Raw genomic sequence first — 26592 nt, forward strand, 5'->3', positions numbered from 1 at the left:
AGCTGTATGGAATACTAGCGAGTAACATAATCTATCCTAGTACACCACGACGGAGCTATGAATACTAGCAGTAACAGAAATCTATCGCTATGTACCACAACGACTACTGTAGGAATACTAAGCATAACAGAATCTATCGCTACTGTTACCACACGACTAGCTGTAATGGCCAATACTACAGTAACAGAATCTATCGCTATGACACACGACGAGCTGATGAATACTACATAACATAATCTATCGCAGTTACACACGCCGAGCTTGTATGAATACTACAGTACAGAATCTATCGCTATTACACACGACTGAGCCTTATGAATACCTATAGTACAAATCTATCCTATGTACACACGACTGAGAGCTTTTGGTATTGGAATACATAAGCCCGTGGATGAATCCTTCCCTCTCCCAGTAAAATAAAGAAAGTTCCCTCCTCTCTCGGTCTGGGCCTCTCAGTATTAATTAAACCATACATTTTTTCCACTTACAACCAAAAAAACTTACTCTTCACGAAGGATAAATAACTTGCTTGTACATGAATTTCAGAGCGAGTCACTAGCAGCATCCACAGCAGCACAATATAGGCCATTCTGCAAAACAATAACCGTTGTGATTAGACCGCATGCTCGTTGGGTCTACATTTACATAGTTGAAGGTTAACCTATGCCGCAGCCCCTAGGACACATTGCTAAAACACTAATTGTAAAAAAATATTCAACAGTTACAGCAAAGCATTCCTTCCCTCTAGTCATACTGCTGTAAAGAAATCACTAACTAATCTTAACACTGAACCCACACTCAGTGCTATGACAACTGCTCTGATAACCGAGGGCAGGGTGTCTGCCATTTTCTCAGTCTACACACGTCACTGTCACAAGGACAAAATACCATTCATGTAGCCATCACACACACACCACAGGACCATCTCAAAGCCATCGTCAAAGGACTGATTCCCACTACAGCGGTGAATAAAAATTTCAACAAACATGCTTATGACTTCTTGAAACAACGTTCAGCACACTTTCTCAAAGTCGGTAAGCACTCCGGTCTCCCCTAGCCCCATCTCAATAAAGGAAGGATTTATGATAGACGGGCCAAATCCCTCGTGAATACAGCATGCTGCGTGTGTCCTAATCTGCAGCTGGATTGCTCCTCACTTGCCAAATCTCACCAGGACCTGGATACTGTCTAGCTGAGGTCACTGCAGTCAAGGGCAGAGCAAGCCTTTTACCACTGCGCTCCGTGTTACTTACAGGAACCTGTTTACCTGCGCTCCAGTGTTTTACTACAGGGAACCTGTTTACGCCTGCGCCTCCATGTTTACTACAGAAGCCTCGTTACCTGCCTCCCCAGTGTTTATACCTACAGGAAAGCCTCGTTAAAACTGCGCTCCAGTTTTACTACAGAAGCCTGTTTACACTGCGCTCCAGTGTTACTACAGGGAAGCCTGTTACACCCTGCGCTCCCAGTGTTTTACTACAGGGAAGCCGTTACACGCGCTCCCAGTGTTTACTACAGGGAAAGCCTGTTGAACACTGCGCTCCAGTTGTTTACTACAGGAAAGCCGTACACTGCGCTCCAGTGTTTTACTACAGGAAGCCGTATCACTGTCTCCAGTGTTTACACAGGAAAGCCTTTTACACTGCGCTCCATGTTTTACTACAGGGAAGCCTGTTACACTGCGCTCCCAGTGTTTACTACAGGGAGCCTGTTTACCACTGCGCTCCCCCATTTTACGACAGGAAGCCTGTTTACACTGCGCTCCCATGTTTTTACTACAGGAAGCTGTACACCTGCCCCCTCCCAGTGCTTGGTACATAGAGAAACAGGAAACCCTACTTGGTGTTCGTGAAGTACAGGCACTCTGTGTCCTGCCAAACTAAAAGGCATTTTTGTGTGGATACGGGGTAGGCCCGTAGGGGAGGGAGATGTTCTGTGTGATCGGGGCAGGCGCTTAGGGAGGGAGATGTTCTGTGGTGAACGGGTAAGGCCCTTAGGGGAGGGCAGATGTTCTGGGTGAACGGGAGCAGCCGATGTTCTGTGGGAACGGGTGTCATCGCAAAGCTCATTCAACCTTGGTATCCTGTCCATAGAGAGCTGGATCCAGAACTGAGCACAATTACAGAATCCTTCCGTTTCCCACCCAGACATTCCCCAAATCGAGCGTTAGCAGAATATTAGCATCCTGGGCTACTTCAAAGCGCTCACTGAGATTACACTAACATTCCAAAAATGAGAGAAATTAGCTCAAAGCCGACACAAAAACATCTATGTGCATTGTTTTGCCATGCAAAATCGCCTTATCTGGTCAACTGGAGAATGCGTAGCCGAGTTGGAAAAAGGTAGGCATTACTCCAATACTATGACTAAAATCGCTGTATGCCACATCTCTTAGGCTATACACTACTAGGAGACAAACTGTAACCTACATGTGAACCCCAAACACATCTGGACATTCATGCCTTCATGGCATCATTCCCCCACCTGAGATATAATACGAACATCAGAGGTTACAGCAAAACGGCATGCCTGCATCCACTATCCCCCAAAAACAAGTAGACTCAACATATTCCTGAGGTTGGCCTATAACCTTTCTTTCTGCAGCGCATGACTTGAAATGAAGGAACAAATAAAATGCACTTGACATTTGAAGCATCGTCTGTTTACTGCTCGTGTGCCTAATGACAACCTATTGAAAATGTACTACTTTTGAGGCTCTGTCAAAAGTAGTGCACTATTATAGGGAATGGGGGGCCCAGTTTGGGGACACAGCCTATGAAATGTACTGCCGGTGCCCCCACCAAGTCTTTGATGTGCTTCAACCCTACCTGCAATATACAAGGTGAATACCAAAAAACAAAATATATTATCCTATTAGCGAGCTAATCCCCTAACGCTAGACCAGTTTGCTCCAATCAATTGACGCCAGCAGCAAACCTTCTCAAAATTTTTGCTGACCCCCAGATAAAAACAAACACAATGTTTCTGCGTCACAACTCAGGAAACTAACACAATCCACTAGTGGTTTCCCGAACCCAACATAGAGTTCATAACATACTAGTTCTACCTCAGCTAACCGTTTCTCAGGCTAATGCTTTACAACAGAAACACGTTGTCAAGTGGAAGTACATTTACATACCAAAAGTAGGGACACCTGCCTCGCAACAATCTCATTCCAAAATCATGGGCATTAATGGAGTTGTTCCCTTTTACAGACAAGCATCCATCTTCTGGGAAAGCCTTTCCAAACTAGAGTGGAAACAATGCTGTGCGACTTGCTCTCCATTCAGCCACAAAGAGCATTGTGAGGTTGGGCACTGATTTTGCGGCGATAAGCCTGGCTCGCATTGTGTCCAAGAAGCAGTGTGATTCGGAGACACAACGCTCTCGACCTTCGCCTCTCCCGAGCCTACGGAGTTACAAAACGATGGGACAAGACTAACTACCAATTAGATACCACAAAATTAGGCGAATAAAAAATATTTAAAAAACGTTTTGATGGGTCAGCTCTGGCATGCCAGTCAGTTCGTCCACACCGATCTCGACAAACAAGTTCTGCTATGGGACCTTGCTTTGCACAGGATCAGGCATGCTGAAACAGAAAAGGGATTTCCCCAACCTGTGCCACAAAGTGAAGCCACAGAAATCTCTAGAAAGTCATTGTATGCTGTGTTAAGATTCTCCTTCACTGGAACTAAGGGCCAGCCTGAACCATGAAAAACAGGCCCAGACCATTATTCCTTCCTCCACCCAAAACCGTTACCAGATGCATTTAGGTATTCAGCCAGTTATGTTCGCCTGAGTTTCGCCAAAACCCAGATATCCGGCCGTCAGACTCCCAGAGTGAGCGTGATCATCACCCAGAGAAACAAGTTTTTCACGCTCCAGAGACCACAATGTGCGACTTTACCGCCACTACCAACCGACGTTGCCATTAGACGCATGTATCTTAGCTTGTGCACATCTCAGTTCAATTTCACGAAGCTTCCAGACAAACGGTTACTCTGCTGACCTTCTTACCAGAGCAGTTTGAAACTCCAGGTAGTGAGTGTTGACAACCGAGGACAGATTTATTTTTATTTTTATGCGCTGCGTTGCTTCCTGCACTCCGCGTTTCCCGTTCGTGAAATTGGTCCTACCACATCACGGCCTGAGCTGTGTTTTCTTCCTAGACGTTCCAAACTAAACAATATCAGCACTTAGTGAACCGGGCAAGCTCTAGCCAGCATAGATCATTTGAACGAATCTGATCATTGTGGGAAACGTCGTCCATCCCAATCATGACGGTGCCAAGTTTGAAAGTCACTGAGCTCTTCACTAAGCCCCTCTACTGCCAATGTTGTTTATTGAATTGTATGCTGGTACTCGATTTAAACACCTGTCGCAAACAAGTTGGCTGAAATAGACAAATCCACTAATTTAAGGGCGTTCCACATACGTTTGTACTAGTATATTATCGTATACACTTTACTGGGGACTGCTTGTGGCGTTGCATGTTACCCCATCATTGGTGGACAAGAGTCTGCACAGCCATTGCGCTGAGCAGTGCGTTGCTTTCTGTCTTGTCAGTGAAAATCACCATAACGCGAATTCCAAATGCCTCATTAGTGAGATTTCCATGGCTTCCAACAGCCACCGCGAAGCAACCTCCTTAGCAGTTAGAGCCGTCAGTTAAAACAGTAACTGCCAAGCCGTGAGGAGAGGGTCAAAACGGAGTACTAAATATATAATTGGCCTGGGTCGGGACAAAAGCCAGGCGCTCCCCTCCTCCTCTACTTCACAGGCAACCTTTCATACTATTCAGAGAATTTAAAAAACGATCTAATGTAGTCTGAAGAGCATTTTAGAGAAAAAAAAAGCTCTAGAAGTGGTATGTATGGAAAGAAGAGACGTGAGATCTGAGACAGACAGAGAAAAAAGAGACAACAGAGAGAAGAGAGAACACACAAGAGAGACAGCCAGCTACCAGAGAGACAGCCAGAGAGACACAACTGACTCAGTGCTAGTAATCATCTATAGATCAAAATAATAACAAAGACTACCTCTACATGTCAGATGTCAGCAGCACACCAGAACTATAATTCTCTCATTGAGAGTTCACAAAGATTTTACGGTTAAAGACCGTAAAGGCTGAGCAGTTGATGCATTGTTGTTTCCAAGCCACATGAAATGCATACTGTAACGTGAGGTGAAGATACCAATTAGGAAGTGAAACAAAAACTATAGACCCAGTGACATTATGATCTCATTTAGAATATGGTTTAATAGTATCCAGTTTGTGAGCACAGAACTTAAAAAGTTGAAGCTCCTGTGTGAACTCGATGGAAAACTGCCCAAGCACCTAGCGACGAACACTATCTGTGCTAGGATGGATCAAACTTCTCATCTGATCAGACCACATGACCTCTGAGTACGTTTCCATGGTATTAAAGTGGTTACGACACGACATGTAATGTAAGTATCTGGCCGGCCAAACCAATGAGGTGCTTAATTTCCGCTCCAGTGTTTCACTCACGAAAGCCTTAAAGATGTTCTTGAAAAAATGAAAGCTACAAGTACCAGTGTCCGCAGGACCTAAACCCTAATCCTATATTCTCCTTTTAGAATAATAAGCTTCAAATAGGTACTTCCCTTAATATAGGCTATACATAACCCCCAAATGCCTTTGTCTATTTATCTCAATTAGATTTCAGATAACATACAAAATAAAAACCTGAAGATGAATTACTGTCTTGACATTCATCCAACACTATGTCCAGACCGCTGGTGTAGTCTTGCATGTTCAGACTTCCTTCAGCATACTCGGTCCCATTAAAAACCACAATATATCAGCTGATGGAACCGCGGCAGCAGTCATATGGTGGTGCCTCAGTCAGGAATTACCAATAAATGGTGATCTAGATGCCAATAACGGCAATCCAGGCGTACTAAACTGCCATCTCACCATTTGATCTTCTAAATAGTCCAACATAGTTCTAAGAAAACCACAACTTATATGCTCAGACTATTGGTTTGATTCGCTATTTAGTCTACATATCTTACCCTCTAGCGGTCTTGATTCCCGATTAGTTCTACATATCTTACTTCTCTGGTTTGGCATCCTGATGTGTGTGAGTTCTAAACATATCTTTTTACCTTACTGGCTCGGTATGAGTGCCGATTTATTTCACATATCTTTACTACTGGCGTTTGGCCTGATTATAGTTCTACATATCTTACTTAATAGCTGTTTGTTCCCGATTGAGTGTCCACATAGGCTTCAATTACTAACCCAAAGAAGGCAGGCGCCAACCCTCCACCAGGGGATGGCTACGGCTTGTTCCACCCCTGCTCTAACCCATCTGACTAATAAGCAGTGTCCATCAGGACCTAAGATCAGTTAGAGCTAAAGCCTGCACCCAATGTATTCTCCAGGAGGTTCCAGACATCAAAAAATATTCCTAATTGCGAGAGGCACTGTAGACCCTAAGATTTCGTAGATTTTTAGAGTACCTTTCTTAGACTGCGAATCACTATATCACTAGTCCACTCCTTGCTGAGTGCTAAATCTACCTGGGAAACTCCTGGAAACGTACGTTCCCTTGGAAAGGCTTTATTAACAAGAACACATGATAATAAACCAACTCTAGATCCATATGCGAGCTACATACCCACTATCACACAAAAATAAAAAAACACATATTTTGCAGCACAATAGACCAGATTATTAGCTATGCCATTCAGAAAATAACTCCTACACCCTTACTTAATACCACAATTGTTGCTTACTGCCTGAAGTCACATTTATAAAATATATATATTTTAAATCACTCACTATCACACAAAACCACCATAAAGACAAAGTGAAAAATATTTTTTAATTTTTAGCAACTAGTATATAAAGAAGTAAATAACAGAAGATATTCACAAGTATTCACACCCTGAGTCAACATGTTAGAATCCACCGTTGGCACGATTTACAGCCATGAGTCTTCTGGTAAGTCAAAAGAAGCTTTGCCCACACCTGTACTTGACAAAGAATTCTCAAGCTCTGTCAAGTTTGTTGTATCATTGCTAGACATTTAATGAAAATTTAGCCAACTTCAAATAGCCTTTGCCGTGACACGTATAACGCCACACCGCCGTCAAATTCCACATACCGATTGTTAGTCACGCATAATTAGCTTCTCCCAAGCTCTATGCTGCCGCTGGTCATTAGTAGACCCTACCAACACTACGAACTGCCGGTATATTTTTTCTCAGCCACTCTAGGTCCCTCATCACTCTGACATCAATGCTAAATTTATCGAAAATCGAATCTAACACTTCATGAGAGCCATAGCTCCATGGGCGCAACATTTCTATAGGCTATGAATGCATGAGAAAAACCGATAGATCTCTAATGTAAAAAGAGGAGATCCCATCAGCCTTCTAAGGCTAGCCTACGTAGTATCTTGAATAGACCAACACTATAATTGGGACAACCAGGATGCAAAACTTTACTTGCATTAATTAGGAACTATGTACACCACTATCTATCATGAGACCAATTCTGAACTCTCTCTATTGCTCTCAAACGCTCACCCCAATCTAGACCGGTACGCCTTGCCTAGTTGGTTCGAGTGACCAGATCACTCTATAAAACACTACTATATTGTTTCTTCAACTTTCGTAATATTAAAGCACATTGCGTCTCTTACAATAGAGTATAGCCCTACCTGGCGCATGGAAAATAAAAACCATTCGCTATTTCTAATGCATAATATGATTTCCCGACTGCCCCATTTCAATACAAGGATGTCATGGTAATCAAATGTCACCAAGACCATACACCAGTCAAAGTTTGACACACCTAACGCATTCAAGGCTTTTCTAATAATTTACATTTTCCTCATGCTAGTTAATAATAGTGAAAAACATCAAAACTATAAAATAACACATATTGAATCATATAGTAACCAAAAGTGTTAAACAAGCAAAAATATTTTATATTTAGATTTTTCAAAGTAGCCACCCTTTGCATTGATGAAATTTTGCAACATTCTTGGCATCTTTCTCCCAACCACTTCACGAGTTAGTCACTGCGATATGCGTTTCAATTAACAGTAACAGAATCTATCGCTATGTACACACGACTGAGCTGTATGGAATACTAGCCCGTGGGTGAATCCTTCCTCTCCCAGTAAAATAAGGAATTTGCCCTCTCTCTCGGTGCTGGGGCCTCTGATGTATTTAATGTAAACATACATTTTTTCCACTCTGACAACCAAAATAAACTTGACTCTTCAGCGAAGGATAAATGAACTGTGCTTGTAATGAATTGTCAGAGCGAGTCAGCTAGCAGGCATCACAGCATGCACAATATAGGCCTATTCTGTCAACAATAGCCGTGTGTGATTAGACGGCATTGCTCGTGGTGTTCTGACATGTTACATAGTTGAAGGTTGTAACCTATGCCGCGAGGCCCCTTAGTACACATTGTAACACTAATTGTAAAAATATCAACAGTTACAGCAAAGCTATTTTCCTTCCCTTCTCGTCATACTGCTGTAAAGAATCAGTAACTAATCGGTAACTACTTGAACGCCACACTTCCAGTTGCTATGACAACTGCTTTCTGATAACCGAGGTGCAGTGTGGTCTGCCATTTTCTCAGTCTACACACGTCACTGGTCACAGAGACAAATACCATGTCATGGTAGCATCACACACACACCACAGGACCATCTTCAAAGCCATCGTCAAAGACTGATTCCACTACAGCGGTGAATAAAATTCAGACAAACATGCTTATGACTGTCCTTGTAAACAACGTTTCAGTCACACTTTTTCTCAAGAGTGCGGTAAGCACTCCGGGTCTCGCCCTTAGCCCCATCGTCAATAAAGGAAGGATTTATGATAGACGGCCAAATCCCTTTCGTGAGATACAGCAGTGCTGCGTGTGTCCTAAGTCTGCAGCTGTGATTGCTCCTTCACTTGCAAATCTCACCCAGCGAGCTGGAGTACTGGTCTAGCGGTGAGGGGTCACTGGCAGGTCAAGGGCAGAGCAAGCCTGTTTACACTGCGCTCCAGTGTTTTACTACAGGGAAGCCTGTTTACGCTGCGCTCCAGTGTTTTACTACAGGGAAGCCCTCGTTAGCTGCGCTCCAGTGTTTTACTACAGGGAAGCCTCGTTAAACTGCCGCTCCAGTGTTTTTACTACAGGGAAGCCTGTTACACTGCGCTCCAGTGTTTTACTACAGGGAAGCCTGTTTACACTGCCGCTCCAGTGTTTTACTACAGGGAAGCCTGTTTACACTGCGCTCCAGTGTTTTACTACAGGGAAGCCTGTTTACACGTGCGCTCCAGTGTTTTACTACAGGGAAGCCTGTTTACACTGGCGCTCCAGTGTTTTACTACAGGGAAGCCTGTTTACACTGCTGCTCCAGTGTTTTACTACAGGGAAGCCTGTTTACACTGCGCTCCAGTGTTTTACTACAGGGAAGCCTGTTTACACTGCGCTCCAGTGTTTTACTACAGGGAAGCCTGTTTACACTCGCTCCAGTGTTTTACTACAGGAAGCCTGTTTACACTGCGCTCCAGTGTTTTACTACAGGGAAGCCTTGTTACACTCGCTCCAGTGCTTGTGTACATAGAGAAACAGGAACCTGACTTGGTGGTTCGGTGAAGTACAAGGCACTCTGTGTCCTGCCAACTTAAAGCATTTTCTGTGGTGGAACGGGGGTAGGCCTTAGGGGAGGGAGATGTTCTGTGGTGGATCGGGGGCAGGCCTTTAGGGGGAGGGAGATGTTCTGTGGTGGAACGGGGGTAGGCCTTAGGGGGAGGGAGATGTTCTGTGGTGGAACGGGGGCAGGCCGATGTTCTGTGGTGGAACGGGGTGTCTCGCAACTCATTCAACCTTGGTAGTCCTGTTCCATAGGAGAGCTGGAATTCCAGACTGAGCACAATTACAGGAAATCCTTCCGTTTCCCACCCAGACATTCCCCAAATCGGCGTTGCAGAATATTAGCATCCTTGGGTACTTCAAAGCGGCTCACTGAGATTACACTAACATTCCAAAAATGGAGAAATTAGCTCAAAGCCGACACAAAAAACATACTTGTGCATTGTTGTTGCCATGCAAAATGCCCTTGATCTTGGGTTCAACTGGAGATGGTAGCCGAGTTGGAAAAAGGTAGGCTATACTCCATACTATGACTAAAATCGCTGTATTGGCCAACATCTCTAGGCTATACACTACTAGGAGACAAACTGTAGCCTACATTTGAACCCAAACACATCTGGGACATTCATGCTTCATGGGCATCATTCCCCCACCTGAGATTAATACGAACATCAGAGGTTTACAGCAAAACGGCATGCTGCATCCACTATCCCCCAAAACAATTAGACTCAACATATTTCCTGAGGTTGGCCTATTAACCTTTCTTTCTGCAGCGCATGACTTTGAAATGAAGGACAAATAAAATGCACTGACATTTGAAGCATCGTCTGTTTACTGGCTGTGTGCCTTAATGACAACCTATTTAAAATGTACTACTTTTGGGCTCTGGTCAAAAGTAGTGCACTATTATAGGGAATGGGGTGCCATTTTGGGACACAGCCTATGAAAATGTACTGCCGGTTCCCCACCAAGTGCTTTGATGTGCTTTCAACCCTACCTGCATATACAAGGGTGAAGTCCAAAAAACAAATATATTCCTATTAGCGAGTTCTAATCCCCTAACAGCTAGACCAGTTGCTCCATCATTGACGCCAGCAGAAACCTTTCAAATGTTTTGCTGACCCCCAGATAAACAAACCAATGTTTCTGGTCACAACTCAGGAAACTAACACGATCCACTAGTGGTTCCCGACCCAACATAGAGTTCATAACATACTTCTACCTCAGGCTAACCGTTTCTCAGGCTAATGTTTACAACCCAGGAAACACTTTGTCATAGTGGAAGTACATTACATGACCAAAAGTATGTGGACACCTGCTCGTCGAACATCTCATTCCAAAATCATGGGCATTAATATGGAGTTGGTTCCCCTTTGTTACTATAACAGCATCCACTCTTCTGGGAAGGCTTTCCACTAGATGTTGGAACAATGCTGTGGGGACTTGCTTCCATTCAGCCACAAGAGCATTGGTGAGGTTGGGCACTGATTTTGGGCGATAAGGCCTGGCTCGCAGTTGTGTCAAGAAGCAGTGTGATTTCGGAGGACACACGGCTCTCGACCTTCGCCTCTCCCGAGTCCGTACGGGAGTTACAACGATGGGACAAGACTAACTACCAATTAGATACCACAAAATTGGGAATAAAAAATATTTAAAAACGTTTTTGATGGGGTCAGGGCTCTGTGCAGGCCAGTCAAGTTCTTCCACACCGATCTCGACAAACAAGTTCTGTATGGGACCTTGCTTTGTGCACAGGGGTATTGGCATGCTGAAACAGGAAAGGGATTTCCCCAAACTGTTGCCACAAAGTGGGAAGCACAGAATCGTCTAGAATGTCATTGTATGCTGTAGTGTTAAGATTTCCCTTCACTGGAACTAAGGGGCCTAGCCTGAACCATGAAAAACAGGCCCAGACCATTATTCCTCCTCCACCAAACTTTACAGTTGGCATTATGTATTCAGCCAGGTAGTGTTCTCCTGGTTTCCGCCAAACCCAGATTCGGCCGTCAGACTCCCAGATGGTGAAGCGTGATTCATCACGCCAGAGAACGAGTTTTCACTGCTCCAGAGACCAATGGTGGCGAGCTTTACGCCACTCCAACCGACGTTTGGCATTGCGCATGGTGATCTTAGGCTTGTGTGCACATGCTCAGTCATTTCACGAAGCTCCAGACAAACGGTTACTGTGCTGACTTTGCTTCCAGAGGCAGTTTGGAACTCGGTAGTGAGTGTTGCAACCGAGGACAGATTTATTTTTATTTTTATGCGCTGCGTGCTTCTGCACTCGGCGGTCCCGTTCTGTGAGATTGTGTGGCCTACCACATCACGGCTGAGCTGTTGTTTCTCCTAGACGTTTCCACTAAACAATATCAGCACTTAGTGTACCGGGGCAGCTCTAGCAGGGCAGGAATTTGACGAACTGACTTTTTGGAAAGGTGGCATCCTATGACGGTGCCAAGTTGAAAGTCACTGAGCTCTTCAGTAAGGCCATTCTACTGCCAATGTTTGTTTATGGAGATTGTATGGCTGTGTACTCGATTTTATACACCTGTCAGCAACAAGTGTGGCTGAAATAGACAAATCCACTAATTTGAAGGGGTGTCCACATACGTTTGTATATATAGTGTATCTGTAATACACTGTTACTGGGACTGACTGTGGCGTTGGTCATGTTGACCCCATGCATGGTGGAAAGAGTCTGCAAGCCATGGCTGGAGCAGTGCTGTGTGGCTTTCCTGTCTTGTCAGTGAAAATCACCATAACGAGATTCCAATGGCTCATTAGTGAGATTTCCATGGGCTTCCAAGCACCGGGAAGCAACCTCCGTTAGCAGTTTGAGAGCCTGTCAGTTTAACAGTACTGCCAAGCCGGTGAGGAGGGGGTCAAAACGGAGTACTAAATATATAATTGGGGCCTGGTGTCGGGACAAGCCAGGGCGGCTCCCCTCCTCCTCTACTTTCACAGGCAACACTTTCATACTTATTCATAGATTTAAAAAAACGATCTAATGTAGTCTGAAGGAGCATTTTATGAAGAAAAAAAAAGCTCTAGAAGTGTGTATGTATGGGAAAGAGAGAGAGCGTGAGAGTCTGAGACAGACAGAGAAAAAGAGACACACAGAGAGAGAGAGAGAGACACACAGAGAGACAGCCAGCTAGCCAGAGAGACAGCCAGAGAGACACAGACTGACTCAGTGCTAGTGAGATCATCTATAGATCAACAGTAATAACAAAGATTAGCCTCTACATGTCAGATGTCAGCAGCACTACCAGGAATATAATTTCTCTCATTTGAGAGTTCACAAGAGTTTTACGGTTAAAGACCGTAAAGGCTGAGCAGTTGATGCATTGTTGTTTCAAGCCACATGAAATGCATTTGACTGTTAACGTTGAGGTGAGATACAATTAGGAGAGTGAAAACAAAAACTATAGACCCAGTGTACATTATGACTCATTTAAGAAATATGGTTTAATYGTTTTCCAGTTTGTGAGCACAGGAATTAAAAGTTGGAAGCTCCTGTGTGAACTCGAATGGAAAACTGTAAGCCTAGCGACGGAACACTATCTGTTGCTAGGGAGGAGTCATAACGTTCTCATCGTGATCATGACATCATGGACCTCTTGAGTACGTTTCCATGGTATTAAGTGGGTTATCGAATGACATGTTAATGTAATTATATCTGGCCGGCGAAACAATGAGGTGCTTAATTTCCGCTCCAGTGTTTTCACTCACAGAAGGGCTTAAGATGGTCTTGAAAAAGATGAAAGCTACAAGTTACAGTGTTCCGCAGGACCTAAACCTAATCTKTTATTCTCCTTTTAGAATAATAAGCTTCAAATAGGTTAGTTTCCCCTTAATATAGGCTATGACATAACCAAATGGCCTTTGTCTATTTATCTCAATTAGTATTTCAGATGACATAAAATAAACCTGGAAGGATGAATTACTGTTGACAGTTCATCCAACACTATGTTCCAGACCGTCTGGTGTGTCTTGCATGTTCAGGACTTCCGTTCAGCATGACCTCTGTGCTCATTAAAACACAATATTGAGCGTGATGGAACCGGGCAGCAGCATATGGTGGGTGGCCTCAGGTCAGAATTAGCCATAGTAAATGGTGATCTAGATGCCAATAACGGCAAATCCAGGGTACTAACTGCAATTCTCACCATTTGATTATCTATAAGTCCAACATAGTTCTAATTAAACCACAACGTTATGAGGCTCAGACTATTGGTTTGATTCCTGATTTAGTTCTACATATCTTTACCTCTAGCTGGTTTGATTCCCGATTTAGTTCTACATATCTTTACTTCTAGCTGGTTTGGATCCTGATTTAGTTCTACATATCTTTACTACTGGCTGGTTTGGATCCTGATTTAGTTCTACATATCTTTACTACTGGCTGGTTTGGATCCTGATTTAGTTCTACATATCTTTACTTCTAGCTGGTTTGATTCCCGATTTAGTTCCACATAGCTTTAATTCTAACCAAAGGTTCGAGGCAGGGGCGGCCAACCCTCCACCAGGGGAGCTACTGGCTTTTGTTCCACCCCTGCTCTAACCCATCTGACTAATAAGCAGTGGTCCATCAGGACCTAAATCAGTTAGAGTAAAGCCTGCAGACCCAGTAGTTCTCCAGGAGGGTTGGCCAGACATCAAAAATATTCCTAATTGGAGATGGGCCTGGTAGACCTAGAGTTTCGTAGGATTTTTAGAGTACCTTGTCTTAGACTGGTCAACTTCACTAGTCCACTCCTTGCTGGAGTGGCTAAATTACCCTGGGAAACGTTTCCTTGGAAACGTACGTTCCCTTGGAAAGGCTTTTTAACAGAACCCATGATAACTAACGCAACTTAGATCCTATGGCGAGCTCTACCCACTCACCAAATAAAAAACACATATTTTGCAGCACAGAATATACCCAGGATATAGTTAGTGCCTTCAGAAAGTACTCCTACCCCTTGACTTATACCACAATTTGTTGCGTTACTGCCTGAATTCAATTTATAAAATATATATATTTTAAATCACTCATCTACACACAATACCCCATAAAGACAAAGTGAAAACATATTTTTTGAATTTTTTGCAACTGTATTAAAGAAGAAATACAGAAATATCTACAAGTATTCACAACCCTGAGTCGATACATGTTAGAATCACCGTTGGCAGCGATTACAGCCATGAGTCTTTCTGGGTAAGTCTAAGAGCTTTGCACACCTGTATTGTACAAAATTCTTCAAGCTCTGTCAAGTTGGTTGTTGATCATTGCTAGACATTTAATTGAAAATTAGGCCACTCAGGAATAGGGCTGTTGCGGTGACCGTATAACTGCCACACCGGCGGTCAAATTCCACATGACCGTTTGTTTAGTCACGGTAATTAGGCTTCTCCAAGCTCTGATGCTGCTGCTGGTCATTAGTAGCCTACCAAACTGACTAACTGCCTGGTACTCAGCACTCTATTGTCCCTCATCACTCTGACATCAATGCAAATGTTATCGAAAATCGAATCTAACACTTCATGAGAGCCCATYAGCTCATGGGGCGCAACATTTCTATAGGCTATGTAATTGCATGAGAAAACCGAGTGATGGCTGCTAATAAAAAGAGGAGGATCCCATCAGCTTTCTATAGGCTAGGCCTACTGTAGTATCTTGAATAGACCAACATATAATTGGAGGACACAGGATGCAATCTTTACTTGTCATTTATTAGGAACTGATTTACACCACTATCTATCATGGAGACCAATTCTCAACTCTCTCTATTGCTCTCAGAACGGTCACCAATCTAGGACCGGTGATAGCGCTGCCTATTGGTTAGATGAGCCAGCATCACTCTATAACAGCTACTATATTTGTTTCTCAACTTTCGTAATATTAAGCACATTGAGTCTCTTTACAACAGGAGTATAGCCTACCTGGCTTGCATGAAAATAAACCATTCGCTATTTAAGTGCATAGATATGTATTTTTTCCCGCTGCCCCATTTCAATACAGGTGCATGGTAACAAATGTCACAGACAGTACCAGTCAAAAGTTTGACACACCTACTCATTCAAGGGGCTTTCTTTATTTTACTATTTTCTCCATTGTAGAATAATAGTGAAGACATCAAAACTATGAAATAACACATATGGAATCATATAGTAACCAAAAGTGTTAAACAAAGCAAAATATTTTATATTTGAGATTTTTCAAAGTAGCCACCCTTTGCATTGATGAAATCTTTGCACATTCTTGGCATTCTCCCAACCAGCTTCACGAGGTAGTCACCTGGAATGCGTTTCAATTAACAGGTGTACCTTGTTAAAAGTACATTTTGGGAATTTATATCKTTCTTAATGCGTTTGAGCCAATCAGTTGTGTTGTGACAAGGTAGGGGTGGTATACAGAAGATAGCTCTATTTGGGAAAAGACCAAGTCCATATATGGCAAGAACAGTTAAAATAAGCAAAGAAACAGTCCATCATTACTTTAAGACATGAAGGTCAGTCAATGTGGAAAATGTCAAGAACTTTTAAAGTTTCTTCAAGTGCAGTCGCAAAAAACATCAAGCGCTACAATGAAAATGGCTCTCATGAGGACCGCCACAGGAAAGGAAGACCCAGAGTTACCTCTGCTGCAGAGGATAAGTTCATTAGAGTTACCAGCCTCAGAAATTGCAGCTTAAATAAATGCTTCAGAGTTCAAGTAACAGACACATCTCAACATCAACTGTTCAGAGGAGACTGCGTGAAATCAGGCCTTCATGGTCAAATTGCTGCAAAGAAACCACCACTAAAAGGACACCAATAATAAGAAGAGACTTGCTTGGGCCAAGAAACACGAGCAATGGACATTAGACCGGTGAAAATCTGTCCTTTGGTCTGATGAGTCAAAATTTGAGATTTTTGGTTCCAACCGCTGTGTCTTTGTGAGACGCAGAGTAGGTGAACGGATGATCTCCGCATGTGTGGTTCTCACCGTGAAGCATGGAGGTGGTGGTGTGATGATGCTTTGCTGGCAAAACGGTCTGATTTATTTAGAATTCGAGGCACACTTAACCAGCCTGGCTACCACAGCATTCTGCAGGGATACGCCATCCCATCTGGTTTGCCCTTAGTGGGACTATCATTTATTTTTTCAACAGGATAATGACCCAAAACATACCTCCAGGCTGTGTAAAGGGCTATTTGACCAAGGAGAGTGATGGAGTGATGCATCAGATGACCTGGCTTCCACAACCACCCGACCTCCACCCAATTGAGATGGTTTGGGATGAGCTGGACTGCAGAGTGAAGGAAAATCAGCCCAAAAAGTGCTCAGCATATGTGGGAACTCCTTCAAGACTGTTGGAAAAGCATTCCTCATGAAGCTAGTTGAGAGAATGCCAAGAGTGTACAAAGCTGTCATCAATGCAAAGGGTGGCTACTTTGAAGAATCTCAAATATATTTTGATTTGTTTAACACTTTTTGGTTACTACATGATTCCATATGTGTTATTTCATAGTTGATGTCTTCACTATTATTCTACAATGAAGAAAATAAAGAAAAACCCGTGAATGAGTAGGTCTCAACTTTTGACTGGTACTGTATATTATTTAGTATATGTAAAGACAAGAATAAATCAAGAATAGTCTGATGGGTGACAATATTAGCCTATCACTTGTGAATGATACCCAGCATAAGAAACAATGCCTTTTTTTTGCAACTTTTTGGAATCATAGTCACACACCTCATGTAACCTAGCCCATGGGCATATATGTTTTAAGAAAATTCGAGGCATTATCAAGTGCTTGTCAAATTGTGAATGAGAGACTACTGGAGTATACCGCCTGAACAAAAAAAACAAAGCAGAGTTCATGACTTAAGCAACTTTTTCAAATCATCATTAGTCTCATCATGCAGCCTTACAACGCAATAAAAAAATCTAAACAAAAAGCCCAATATTTGTAGAACTAAAGTTACATTAATAACTCTAAATTAAGCATATAGGAGTACCTATATGTACCTAACCACAGAATAGCAGCATGTGRGCACTCCCTCAAATGCTATTKTMTTCTTCTGAAATAGACTACATTTTCTTCATATCATGCTTCTTTAGACCRGTCTAAAATAAATAATGGATTTATTGTGTAGGTGTAGGCTATATTACATGGATTTATTAGACTTTTTAAAATGGCTTGTAGGCTATGTGGAAGCCAGGAGATGCTAAATGTGTTTCTGTTAATTAACGGTAAATTACCGTGAGACAAACAGTTATTTTCTTGACAATCACCGACTGGTTGAAATTTTGTGACCGCCACAGCCCTACTCAGGAACATTCAATGTGGTCTTCGTAAGCAACTCCAGTGTATATTTGCCCTTGTGTTTAATGTTGTTGTCCTGCTGAAAGGTGAATCCCAGTGTCTGATGGAAAGCAGACTGAGCCAGGTTTTCCTCTAGSATTTTGCCTGTGCTTAGCTCTATTCTGTTTCTTTTTATCCTAAAAAAACTCCCTAGTCCTTGACTAGGACAAGCATACCCATAACATGAAGCCGGAACATATGAAGAGTGGTTCTCTGATGTGTTGCGTTGGATTTGCCACAAACATAACGCTTTGTATTCAGGACATMAAATTAATTTCTTTGCCACATTTTTTGCAGTTTTACTTTAGTGCCTTATTGCAAAACGGATGCATGTTTTGAAATATGTTTTTTTATGTACAGGTTTCCTTTTCACTCTCATTTAGGTTAGTATTGTGGAGTAACTACAATGTTGTTGATCCATCCTCCGTTTTCTCCRATCACAGCCATTCAAATCTAACAGTTTTAAAGTCCCCTTTGGCCTCAGTGAAATCCCTGTGCGGCTTCCTTCCTCTCCGGTAACTGAGTTAGGAAGGATGCCTGTATCTTTGTAGTGACTGGGTGTATTGATACACCATCCAAAGTGTAATTAATAACTGCACCATGCTCAAAGGGATATTCAATATCGGCTTCATTTAAAAAAAGCACCAATAGGTGCCCTTCTTTGTGAGGCATTGGGAAAACACCCCTGGTCTTCGTGGTTGAAACTGTGTTTGAAATGCACTGCTTGACTGAGGGACCTTACAGATAATTATGTYTGGGGTACAGAGATGAGGTAGTCATTCAAAAATCATGTTAAACACTATTATTGCACGAAGAGTGAGTCCATGCAACTAATTATGTGACTTGTTAAGCACATTTTTTACTTATTTAGGCTTGCCATAACAAAAGGGGGTTGAAAAAAATCAAATCAAATTATTTGTCACATGCGCTGAATACAACACAGTGAAATGCTTACAAGCCCTTAACCAACAATGCAGTTAAGAAAAATAAGTAAAAAAAGAAATAACAAATAGTTAAAGAGCAGCAGTAAAATAACAGTAGCGATGCTATATACAGGGGGTACTGGTACAGAGTCAATGTGTAGTGGCACAGGTTAGTCGAGGTAATTGAGGTAATATGTACATATAGGTAGAGTTATTAAAGTGACTATGCATAGATAATAACCAGAGAGTAGCAGCAGCGTAAAAGAGAGGGTGGGACAATGCAAATAGTCTGGGTAGCCAGTTGATTAACTGTTCAGGAGTCTTATGGCTTGGGGATAGAAGCTGTTAAGAAGCRTTTTGGACCTAGACTTGGTGCTACGGTACCGCTTGCTGTGCGGTAGCAGAGAGAACAGTRTATGACTAGGGTGGCTGGAGTKTGCCAATTTTTAGGGCCTTCCTCTGACACTGCCTGGTATAGAGGTCCTGGATGGCAGGAAGCTTGGTCCCCGTGATGACTGGGCCGTACGCACTACTCTCTGTAGTGCCTTGCGGTCGAAGGCTGAGAAGTTGCCATACCAGTCAGGATGCTCTCGATGGTGCAGCTGAAGAACCTTTTGAGGATCTGAGGACACATGCTAAATCTTTTCAGTCTCCTGAGGGGGAATAGGCTTTGTCATGCCCTATTCATGACTGTCTTGGTATGTTTGGACCATGATAGTTCGTTGGTGATGTGGACACAGAGGAATTTGAAGCTCTCAACCTGCTCCACTACAGCCCCGTCTAAGAGAATGGAGGCGTGCTCGGTCCTCCTTTTCCTGTAGTCCACAATCATCTCCTTTGTCTTGATCACGTTGAGGGAGAGGTGTTGATCCTAGCACCACACGGCCAGGTCTCTGACTTCCTCCCTATAGGCTGTCTCATAGTTGTCGGTGATCAGGATGTTGTGTCGCCAGCAAACTTATTCATGGTGTTTGAGTCGTGCCTGGCCATGCAGTCATGGGTGAACAGGGAGTACAGGAGGGGTCTAAGTACACACCCCTCAGGGGCTCCAGTGTTGAGGATCAACGTGGCAGATGTGTTGTTACCTACCCTTACCACCTGGGGGCGACCCATCAGGAAGTCCAGAATCCAGTTGCAGAGGGAGGTTTTCAGTCCCAGGGTCCTTAGCTTAGTGATGASCTTTGWGGGCACTATGGTGTTGAACACTGAGCTGTAGTGAACGAATAGCATTCTCACGTAGGTGTTCCTTTTGTACAGGTGGGAAAGGGCAGTGTGGAGTGCAATAGAGATTGGACCATCTGTGGATCTGTTGGGGCGGTACGGCAAATTGGAGTGGGTCTAGGGTTTCTGGGATAATGGTGTTGATGTGAGCCATGATCAGCCTTTCCAAGAACTTAATGGATACAGACGTGAGTGCTATGGGTCGGAAGTCATTTAGGCATGTTACCTTAGTGTTCTTGGGAACAGAGACTATGGTGGTCTGCTTGAAACATGTTGGTATTACAGACTCAGGTCAAGGACAGTTTGAAAATGTCAGTGAAGACACTTGCCAGTTGGTCAGCACATGCTCGGAGTACACAACATTGTAATCCGTCTGGCCCCGCAGCCTTGTGAATGTTGACCTGTTTAAAAGGTCTTACACACATCGGCTACGGAGAGCGTGATCACACAGTCGTCCAGAACAGCTGATGCTCTCATGCATGCTCGTCTGGTATGCTTGCGTCACTGGGCAGCTCGCGGCTGTGCTTACCTTTGTAGTCTGTAATAGTTTGCAAGCCCTGTCACATCTAACGAGCGTCGGAGCCGGTGTAGTACGATTCAATCTTAGTCCTGTATTGACGCTTTGCCTGTTTGATGGTTCGTCGGAGGGCATAGCGGGATTTCTTATAAGCGTCCGGGTTAGAGTCCAGCTCCTTGAAAGCGGCAGCTCCACCCTTTAGCTCAGTGCGAATATTGCCTGTAARCCTTTGTTTCTGTTTGGGGTATGTATGTACTGTCACCGTGGGGACGATGTCATCGATGCACTTACTGATGAAGCCAGCGACTGATGTGTACTCCTCAATGCCATCGGAAGAATCCCGGAACATATTCCAGTCTGTGCTAGCAAAACAGTCCTGTAGCTTAGCTTCTGCATCATCTGACCACTTCATAATTTACCGCGTCACCTGTGCTTCCTGCTTTAGTTTCTGCTTGTAAGCAGGAATCAGGAGGATAGAATTATGGTCAGATCTGCTAAATGGAAGGCGAGGGAGAGCTTTTGTATGCGTCTCTGTGTGTGGAGTAAAGGTTGTCTAGAGTTTTTTTCCCTCTGGTTGCACATGTGACATGCTGGTAGAAATTAGGTAAAACGGATTTAAGTTTACCTGCATTCAAGTCCCWGGCCKRTAGGAGCGCCACCTCTGGATGAGCATTTTCCTGTTTGCTTACGGCTTTATACAGCTCATTGAGTGCGGACTTAGTGCCAGCATCGGTGGTAGATCGACAATTACGAAGAATATAGATGACAACTCRTGGTAAATAGTGTGGTCTACAACTTATCATGAGATACTCTACCTCAGGTGAGCAAAACCTCGAGACTTCCCTATTAGACTTTGTGCACCAGCTGTTTACAAATATACACAGACCGCCATCCCTTATCTTACCGGAGGCAGCTGTTCTATCTTGCTGATGCAGCGTAAACCCCGCCAACTGTATGTTATCCATGTTGTCGTTCAGCCACGACTCGGAGAAACACAAGATATTACAGGATATTRATAATCGTAGCTCCTCTATTTTGTTATCCAATGACTTTGCGTCAGATCCTTACAAGGCACCGCAACCTACGTCCCCGATATCTCTCTCTTTCTCCTGTGAATGACGGGGATGTTGGCCTTGTCGGGTGTCTGAAGTAAATCCTTCCCATCCGACTCGTTAAAGAAAAAAATCTTCATCCAGAACAAGGCAAGTAAACGCTGTCCTGATATCCAAAAGCTATTTTCGGTCATTAGAGACAGTTGCAGAAATATTATGTACAAAATAAGTTACACAATGCGAAAAAAACACACACACAATAGCACAATTGGTTAAGAGCCCGTAAAACGGAAGCCATCTCCTCCTCCGACATTCTGTTGTATACTTAATGACTAAAGATATATTTCAGCTTTTAATTTTTTTAATTAATTTGTAAAAAATTCTGAAAACATAATTCCACTTTTGACATTATGGGGTCTTGTGTGTAGGCCAGTGACACAAAATAGAAATATAATACATTTTTAATTCAGGCTGTAAAAAATGTGGAAAAAGTCAAGGGGTGTGAATACTTTAAGGCTGTGTAAGCTATTGGGATTAACAGCATGATGTAGGCCTTTATATTTCCATTAACACACTACTGATCATTCAGTTCCCACAGAGCCTGGCAAGTGGCAACACCAGGGTTGTGGGTTTGAATCCCACAAGCACCACAGTTTACTGGAAATTGCTTTGGATAAAAAGAGCCAGTTAAAATGAACATATGACTATCATAAAACAATACAAAGGTTATAAAATGTGGAGAGAATGTTAGATGTGGCCTATTGCTGGGCATCGCAGAATGAGAATGATGGATGTGGCATATTGCTGGGCATCCCAGAATGAGGACACACTAGTTCTCTGGATGTAGATGGGGGAAATGTTCACGTGAGGAAGTCCTCAGGCGCTCTTCTCCTTACTGGATGGTCTAATTTATATAGGCCTCCCCATCACCGCTCATCAGAAGTGCAATGCCTGTTTTAGCAATTTAGTCTAATCTGGGTTAGGGTTAGTTAAATCTGGGACAAAGAGACGCTCACACACAAGCTCATTCATACACAAAGTTTAATTCTCACAGACATACAAGCGCATACCACACACAGAATCACGCACACGCCACACAGACACACACATGCACTGCTTAGGGGAATGTACAACTAATTTATCTTAAACACATCTTCCTAAACTGAACAAAAATATAAACYCAACATGTAAAGTGTTGGTCCCATGTTTCATGAGCTGAAATAAAAGATCCCAGAAATGTTCTATATGCACAAAAACTTTATTTCTCTACAATTGTGCACAAATTTGTTTACATCCCTGTTAGTGAGCATTTCTCCTTTGCCAAGATAATCCATCCAGTTGACAGGTGTGGCATATCAAGAAGCTGATTAAACAGCATGATYATTATACAGGTGCACCTTGTTCTAAGGACAATAAAAGGCCACTAAAATATGCAATTCTGTCACAACGCAATAACAGARGTCTCAAGTTGAGCGAGCATGCAATTGGTATGCTGACTGCAGGAATGTCCACCAGAGCTGTTGCCAGAGAATTTAATGTTCAATACATTAAGCCGCCTCCAATATKATTTTAGAGAATTTGACAGTACGTCCAACCGGCCTCACAACCGCAGACTACATGTAACCAAGCCAGCCCAGCTGAGACCAGCCACCTGGACAGGTGATGAAACTGTGGGTTTGCACAACCAAAGGATTTCTGCACAAACCGTCTCAGGGAAGCTCATCTGCATGCTCGTCGTCCTCACCAGGGTCTTGACCTGACTACAGTTTGGCATTGTAACCAACTCTGTGGGCAAATGCTCACCTTTGATGGCCACTGGCACCCTGGAGAAGTGTGTTCTTCACAGATGAATCCTGGTTTCAACTGTACCAAGGCAGATGGCAGCCAGCGTGTATGGCGTCATGTGGACGAGTGGTCTGCTGATGTCAATGTTGTGAACAGAGTGACCCATGGTGGTGGGGTTATGGTATGGGGCAGGCATAAGCTACGGACAACGAACACAATTGCATTTTATCAATGGCCATTTGAATGCACAGAGATACCGGGACGAGATCCTGAGGCCCATTGTTGTGCCATTCATTCGCCCCCATCACCTCATGTTTCAGCATGATAAMWCACGACCCCATGTCGCAAGAATCTGTACACAATTCCTGGAAGCTGCAAATGTAKCAGTTCTTCCATGGCCTGCATACTCACCAGACATGTCACCCACTGAGCATGTTTGGGATGCTCTGGATCGACATGTACGACAGCGTGTTCCAGTTCCCGCCAATATCCARTAAATTTGCACAGCCATTGAAGAGTGGGACAACATTKCACAGGCCACAATCAGCCTGATCAACTCTATGGGAAGGAGATGTCGCACTGCATGAGGCAAATGGTGGCCACACCAGATGCTGACTGGTTTTCTGATCCACACCTACTTTTTTTGTTCTTCAAAAGGGTATCTGTGACCAACAGATGCATATCTGTATTCCCAGTCATGTGAAATCCATAGATTGCGAATAAGGTAGCTGGGGATTTTAACAAAGCTAATCTGAGAACGAGGCTTCCTAAATTCTATCAGCATATCATATGCGCGACACAAGCTGGTAGCATTCTGGACCATTGCTTCCGCGATGCATACAAAGCCCTCCCCCGCGCGGACCACCGCTTTTAAATCATGGCAAGGCGACTGGAAACATGACAGAATACAAAGTGTCGTTTTTTCCTCCGCAAGGCAATCAAACAAGCAAAGCGTCTGTATAGAGACAAAGTAGAGTCGCAATTCAATAGCTCAAACGCGAGACGTATGTGACAGTCAATCKCGGATTACATAAAGAAAACKKGCCCCGTTGCYGACATCGACGCCTTGCTCCCAGACAAATTAAAAACAACTTTGCTCGCTTTGAGGACAATACAGTACCACTGACACGGTCCGCTACCAAAGCCTGTGGGCTCGCCTTCTCTGTGGCTAACGTGAGTAAAACATTTAAACATGTTAACCCTCGCAAGGCTGCCGGCCCAGACGGCATCCCTAGCCGCGTCCTCAGAGCATGCGCAGACCAGCTGGCGGGTGTATTTATGGACATTTTCATCAATCCCTATCCCAGTCTGCTGTCCCCACATGCTTAAAGATGGCCACCATTGTTCCTGTTCCCAAGAAAGCTAAGGTAACTGATCTCAATGACTATCACCCCGTAGCACTCACTTCTGTCATCATGAAGTTCTTTGAGAGACTAGTCAAGGATCATTTCACCACCACCCTACCTGATACCCTCGACCCACTCCAATTTGCTTACCGCCCAATAGGGTCAAAATGCATCAACCATCACACTTGCCCTATTCCCATTGGACAAGAGGAATACTTGGTGATGATTCTGTTCATTCGATAACAAGCTCAGTGGCATTTAACACCATAGTAACCCTCCAAACTTCAATAATGGGCTTCCGAACCATGGGTCTCGACCCGCCCTGGTGCAACTGGTCCTGGGACTTTGACGGCCACCCCCAGGATGGTGAGGAGTAGGAAACACCATCTCCACCCGCTGATCCTCAATCACTGGGCCCACAAAGGTGCGTTCTCAGCCCTCTCCTTATCCCTTCACTCCATGACTGACGTGGCCATGACGCCTTCCAACGCAAATCATCCAAGTTGCCATGACACTACAAGTGGTAGCTTGATTACCAAACGACGAGACGCCTACAGGGAGGAGGTGAGGGCTCGGAGTGTGGTCAGGAGAAATAACCCACAACTCAAAGTCAACAAAACAAGGAAGCATGATGTTGTGGACTTCAGGGAAACAGCAGAGGGAGCACCCCCCCCCCCCCCCATCCACATTGACGTACATTACGTGAGAAGGGGGAAGTTAAGGTGCTTTTGGCGACACATTCACAGACAAACTGAAATGGTCACACCCCACACAGACAGCGTGGTAAAGAAGGCGCAACCCCAGGAGGCTGAAGAAATGTAGCTTGTCACCTAAAACAAACTTTTACAGATGCACAATCGAGAGCATCCTGTCGGGCTATATCACCGCCTGGTACGGCAACTGCACCGCCCTCAACCGCAAGGCTCTCCAGAGGGTAGTGCGGTCTGCACAACGCATCACCGGGGACAAACTACCTGCCCTTTAGGACACCTAGAGTACCCGATGTCACAGGAAGGCCAAAAAGATCATCAGGGACAACAACCACCCGAGCCACTGCCTGTTCACCCCGCTATCATCCAGAAGGCGAGGTCAGTACAGGTGCATCATTGCTGGGACGTAGAGACTGAAAAACAGCTTCCATCTAAAGGCCATCAGACTGTTAAACAGACATAACTAACAGAGAGGCTGCTGCCAACATACCGACTCAAATCTCTGGCCACTTTAATACATTTAATAAAGGTATCACTAGTCACTTTATATAACGCCACTTTAATAATGTTTACATACCCTACATTACTCATATGTATATACTGTATTCTATACCATCTACTGCATCTTGCCTATGCCGCACGGCCATCGCTCATCCATATACTTATATGTACATATTCTTATTCATCCCTTTACATTTGTGTGTATAAGCTGGTCGTTGAGAATTTATTAGATTACTTGTTAGATATTACCGCACTGTTGGAACTAGAAGCACAAGCATCTCACTACACTCAGCATTAACATCTGCTAAKCACGTGTATGTGACCAATCAAATTTGATTCGGGCCTAATGAATTTCAATTGACCGACTTACTTATATGAACTGTAACTCAGTTAAGATTATTGCACGTTGCGTTTATATTTTTGTTCAGTGTAAATTCAGGAGGAAACAGTAAAAAAAAAAAAAAGGGAAATAAAGTTCAATATTCTAATACAACTATTTTCAGATATTCGTTCTTTATCAATCTATGCTTATGGGAAGTTGTTAGCCTGTGGCTTATAGT

General features: G+C 43.6%; 1 protein-coding gene across 1 annotated transcript in view; it reads right to left on the reverse strand.

Moving 5' to 3' along the window:
* Nucleotides 1-26592, reverse strand: part of cdc42se2 (CDC42 small effector 2) — a 105266-nt gene that overhangs the window by 18110 nt on the left and 60564 nt on the right. The gene's annotated exons all lie outside the window — the stretch shown is intronic.

Source organism: Salvelinus sp. IW2-2015, linkage group LG4q.1:29 (genome assembly GCF_002910315.2).
Source record: "Salvelinus sp. IW2-2015 linkage group LG4q.1:29, ASM291031v2, whole genome shotgun sequence".
Taxonomy (NCBI): domain Eukaryota; kingdom Metazoa; phylum Chordata; class Actinopteri; order Salmoniformes; family Salmonidae; genus Salvelinus; species Salvelinus sp. IW2-2015.